Source organism: Dasypus novemcinctus, unplaced genomic scaffold (genome assembly GCF_030445035.2).
Source record: "Dasypus novemcinctus isolate mDasNov1 unplaced genomic scaffold, mDasNov1.1.hap2 scaffold_200, whole genome shotgun sequence".
NCBI lineage: Eukaryota > Metazoa > Chordata > Mammalia > Cingulata > Dasypodidae > Dasypus > Dasypus novemcinctus.
In genome coordinates this window covers 167625-173729 of record NW_026688175.1, presented here as the reverse complement: position 1 = coordinate 173729, position 6105 = coordinate 167625, and positions in this window count along the sequence as shown.

Here is a 6105-nt window from a genome sequence, read left to right as displayed (position 1 = left end):
TGGTGGTAGGGAGGAAGCTGAAGTCTCTACAATGTTCTCTGCAATAGCCATTACCAGAGCACCCTAAATAATGATGTTAAATTCACCCATTCTGACCCACTTGGGGGAAATCACCAAAATGCTAAAAGGAGTAAGAGCAAGCAAAACCAAGAACTTAGGTGTCATAGTCTCTATTTGCAAAACCCTAATTTGAGCATCTGATAAATTCTGTTAGCTCAAGCTCTTTAATATATCCCCGAACTGCCAATTTGCCCGATCCCATCATTATCAACATAGTTTAAACTACCATAATTTTTTATGGAACAATTGCCTGGTAACAATTCTACCTGTTTCCATTTTTGCCTCCAGTGCAATCCATACACAGAAAACAGAATAAACAAATTTTAGAAGTCTCAATTAACCAATAAGTAAATAAACTTAAATAAATGTATAGAGATTAGTTAACTTCATGTCACAACAAAGTTTAGTCACAGTTTATGTATCAACAGTAAACCATAAGGTAAACCATGGGCTATAGCTAATAGTACAATTATAAAAATATGATTTTATCAATTGTAACAAATGTACAATGCAAATGCAAGGTTTTAATAATAGGGTAGTATATGGAAACACTGTATTTTATACACGAGTTTTCTGTAAAACTACAACTTCTCTAGTAAAAAAGTATATATGTAAATGAGTATTTTAAATGTGTATATTTACATGTAAATTTATATATTTTGAATTTGAAGATAGCTTTATATGTATTTCTGTATATCTATATCTATCTTTTTTTTCCTCTCTCTCTCTCTACTTCTACCCCCTCTCTATTCTTGAGTACTACTCCAAATAGAACAGTGAATTTGGATAAGACCTTTTTCTGGTGGCTAATTGTATGTGTCACCTTGGCTAGTTTATGGTGTACAGTTTTTTGGTCAAGCAAGCTCTGATCTGATTGTTACTGTGACAGTATCTCATAGATGGGTTTGTATCTATATCATTTGATTGCACATATGGGTGTTTGCATCTACAAACAACAAAAAAGATTGCCCATAGAAATGATAGAGTTTTCCTCATCTAATCAGTTTTCTGATTAGTAAGGCAGAACTTAGGATTTCAGCAGTCAAAAAGTTTGTCTATGTCTGCATCAGTCAGCCTATTTCTCCTGCAGAATACAATTTCAACTTCACTGGAATTTCTAGCTTGTGGCCTGTTCTATGGAATTTGGACTTGTTAATCCCTGATCACGTGAGCCAATTCCTTTAATATTTATATATGCATACATATCACATTGGTTCTCTTTCTCTAGAGAACCCCAATACTATCTTTATAACATCAGAGTAGAGAAATAAATCTCAGACAAAAAAACAAAAAGAGCAAATCATAATGACAGTAGAAAGTTTACTAAAGTAAAACCTATCCCCAAAAGACACCAAAATTAAAATGCAAACTATGGTCCTGTGATTTATATTCTCATTGAAACACTTAAAACTCATTTGTATGCAGAATATATGAAGATCACACTCAAATCAGTAAGAAAATGAAAACAACCAATAGAAATATATGCAATGGCAATTCATAGAACAGGAAAACTGAACTTTTTTTAGCTGTTTGAAAAGGTGCTCAACATAACCTAATCAGTGAAATGCAAATTAAATCAATAATGAGATGCTTTTTCACAAACATCTGATTGGTGAAAATTTAAAATGGGAGGAATGGGAATTATCTTCCACTGCTGATGGGAGTATAAATTGATCTCCTTTGAAAATCATTTGGCTATAGCAAATAAGTTGGACAAACACATTTCTCACAACTCAGTAATCCCACTCCAAGAATTATACCTTATTGGAATATGTATAGATATGTACAAGGAAATATGCATCATTAATCACCACAGCATTGTTGGAAATAAGAAAACATTTGAAACCACCTTGTTTTAATTTTCTAAAAGCTGCTAGGAACAAAATACCAGAAAAATGTAGCTTATATAATGGGAATGTATTAGGTTAAAAGCTTACAGTTACAAGGCTTTGAAAATGTCCCAATCAAGGCATCTTCAGAGATGCTATCTTACCCAGGGTTGGCTGCTGGTGATCCTGGACTCCTGCCATGTGACATGGCACAATGGTGGGCAGTCTCTGCTGAGGTCTCTGCCTTTCCCTCCAAGTTCACTTTTCCCTGAGCTCCACTGTGGGTGCTCAGGCATATGGTTTGTCTCTCCCCTCTCCTGTGGGCCTCATCTCTCTCAACCTCTCAGGGGTCTCTTTCCGTGCCTCTATGCTCCACTGATTCCAGCTTCTTGGGGTCTCTCTGTTTCTGCTGCTTTTCCCTGCATGTCTCTTCTGTCAGCCCCTCATTTAAAAAGGACTCCAGTTAGAGGGTCAGGACCCACCCTGGGACACACCTCACTGGAGCAATCTGACCACAGTGCCCCAAACCCACAGTAATGGATGAGTTCCAAGAAAATGATCCTTTTTGAGATCCAGAAACAGCTCCAACATGTCACACTCACATCAATGGAAAAAAGCTATTTATTCATGCATTTTAGTTAAAATCTATGCATTAGGATCAGTCATGATCATTTTCTTCTCCTCCTCTTTCAAACTCTCCTTCATTTTTTCTCTCCTTTTACCTCTTTGTGCTGCATTCAGATCTAGCTTCCATTTCATGAATTCTCTCTTCAGTGGTGTCTACTATTTAATCCATAAAGTTTTTAACTTCTATGACTATTTCCATTAGATTTTGATTTGGACTAATTTGATATTACCATATATTTCCTCACATTTTCCATTCCTTATTTTATACATCTAATCACCTTAAAGAATGTGGGTTTTTTTTCATGGCCTCTCTTGGCTAGCTGTATTCTGAGAGGTTCTTAGGGATCTAAACCTGTTATTTGTTTTTTCTCCTAATTCTTACTAGAGTTATTTTCCCATTCATTTCTTAATTTCATATTGTGAACTCAATTTAGTCATAGCTTGATCTATAGGAATTATTTAAAAATATAACTGCAATACCATTTTCTCTAAGAGCACCACCAGTTCAGATTCACTTTTTTTAAAAAATTTTCTTCCTATCCCTTTTATTTTCTTTAAGATGTATTTTTATTTACCTATTTCTCCCCTCCCTTGTTGTTTGCACTCACTGTCTTCACTGTCCACTCTCTGTGTCTGTTTTTTTTTTTTAAGGAGGCACCCAGAATGAAACCCCAGGCTTCCAATCTGGTAGGCAAGTGCTGAACTGCTTAACTCACATCCACTTCCTTCTTTTATTTTCTAGTTTTCTCTAATCTGCATGCAACAATTTTTAATTGAAAAAAATGTTTGGCCATTTTGTAGCTCTTTTTTCTCTTCAGCAGCCTCGTTGCTTGGCTCAGATTCACAAGCCCTACCCAGCTCAGGGAAGGGGGCAAATAAAAACAAGGAGGGCAAGTGTCTGCCACCCCCTCTGCTACAGGCTGAGCATCAAGGAGCAGGGGGAGGTGCAAATGAACTGATGACCCTTGGTCTCAAAGTCAGAAACCCAGATTCCTCAGGTTCCTGTGAAAGGAGAGAGCCACACCCACAGCCCAAATGGGCTCACCTGCTCCAGGCACCCCAAACAGAAGGAGGCCAGAGCTCACAGGTCATAAACACAGGGCTAGGAACCGAGAGAGCCACTGCACTGCTCAAAGGGTCATTCTTCCTCCCCACAGCACTAGGCCAGGACCAGCACTGATGCCTGAGAGGGGGTTGGTGTGCAAGGCCCCAGGAAGCCCCAGGGAGCCCTGGGAAACCATCCCCCAGATGGCATAGCAGTCTCAATGTCCTGACAGGGATATAACCATAATTCCACCTGCTGGGCACTGATCCAGGCTCTTCCAGCCCTTTGTGACAATAAGTCAACAGTGGCACTGTGGGGGCAGAGCCCACCCAGGCTGGAATCCGGTCTCAGCCCCCAATGCCCACTCAGGCCCTGCAGCAGCCCTATGCAGCTGTCCACTGTCTCCTCCTACCACTTCCCATGACCCCACGAAGCCTGTTGTCTCCATTTCACAGACGAGGACACGGAGGCACTGAAGGGTGCAGTGCTCAGCCAGGGCCCTCTTTCTCTTTCTAGCAGCCAGCACAGCCCCCCATGACCACCTCTCGCCCACCTTGCTTCTTCTCCAGCTGCACTGGGCCAACAGTGAAGGGCTGGGCCACAGGCACCACTGTTCAGACAGAGGACAGGCTCACAGGAGGACAATTCCCCTCCATTCCTTCTGGCCCATTCCAGGACGCCCTCTGGGATGGCTATTTGCATCTGACTGCCCTCAGCTGGAATCCCAGCCCTGCCACCTCCTGGCTGTGTCTCTGGCCAAGTCACCCTCCTCTCTGAAGCTCCATTTCCTCCCCTGTGAAATGGGGCAGCAACAGAACCTCCCTCCAGGAAGGTGGAATTAGGTGATCTGTTGTGTGTACAGGGGCTGCCAGTCAATCCCTCTCCAAGGCAGGCCCCTCAACAGCCCCAAGCCCTGCCAAGCTGCCGGTGCCTGGCCAGGGAAGCACAGGGGTCTAGGGGCCACAGCTCTGCCTCCTCTCCAGCCTCAACTCTCCTCCACCTCCAGCCAATCCTGCCCAGCCTCAGGGCCCTGCTCAGAGTTCACTCCCCCATGGCGCACCCCACCAGCTCCAGTGGCATCCTTCTCAGCACCCACCCTCCCAAGCACTTACAATTCCACCAGGCCCCATGTCTTGTAATTGTGTGTGTGTGACCTGCAGGCTGTGGAAGGAGGTGAGGCTTGTTCTAACACATCTGCTGCTTACCAGGTGTGCAACCGGGGCAAGTTACCTGGAACCTCCAGTTCTCTTGGTTCACTGAGGCCCAAAAGAAGAGCAGAACAACACCTACCATAGGGCTTACTTCAAGGACAAAAGGAACAAGGGGATTTAAACACTCCTTTTTCCCCACAGGATGGGACTTCTTTGGGCCTCCTTACAGTCAGGGAGCCCAGGCCTGGGTGGCTCTTGACAACATGCACCAAGGCAGGCCCAGAGGGCAAGCACACCTGGTCCTGGGCCAGGTCACGGCCAAACAGCCAGACCCATTGCCAGATGTGTGCTGCCTCTGTGAAGGGGGCCAGCCCCCCCACACACACACACTTGGACAAATGCCCAGGGCCCACAAGACAGCTCAGTCCACCTTTGCCCCAGAGGTCTTCACCCCAGAGCAGCTGGGCACTGGACTCTGGAACACACAGAAGCTCGGTTTGGTTCATAGGTCACCTGGAATCCCAGTCATTTCCTGTGGGCAAAACACCCAAATCCCACCTGGGGTGGACACAGTCCCACAGCCCCAGCAGTCCAAGGCTCAACTGTGCCCACCACTCATGCCCTAACAAGGCAGGTGATGAGCCTACACCTGGCACACAGCAAGCAGTTGTAATAGGCTTCCACAGCAGAGGCTGCAGCAGATGCCACTCAGAGGGCCTGTGAGGTCCCTTTCTTCCCTCATCCTGAGAGTCCAGCATCTGTCCCATCCCACTGACAGATGCTGACTTAGGTGACAAGAGCCTGCCCAAAGCCAAGCTCCTCTACCAGAGGCTCCCTCCACAGTTCCAGAACTGCCTGCGAGGAGAGGGCACGGTTCTGAAACACCTAAGCTTAACTGCAGGGCATCACCAACCATCTGAGAGTTAAATTACCTCATTAACCCACAGGTGTTCAAGCCTCAGGGGTCACAGCTGCCACAAAACACTCCTGGAGGTACAAGTGCCCAGGGCTGGTGGCCTGTCCTGGCTGCTCTGCCACACTTCTGGCTCTAATCTACTCAGGCTCTAAGCTGGGCCCTCTCTGAACATCAAATTTCAAGTTCTTCTGAGAATTTAGGATTCCAATATCCTTGGCCTCCAAGTCCTTTCAGAGCCATAAGTTCATGTTTTTATCCAATGTTGACTGGGCACCTGCTGTTTACCTTCCCAGGTGAGAGGACTCAGCTTGGACAGTCCCTCATGGGGAGATGGAGACAGCCTCACTGACAGTGATGACACCACAATCGCCATAATAACAGAGAGAGCACAAGGGGAGCAAGGAGCACAGGCCACGGAGTAGGGAAGTCTGCCTGGAGGAGTCAGAGGAAGCTGCCCAGGGAGACAGCACTTGAGCT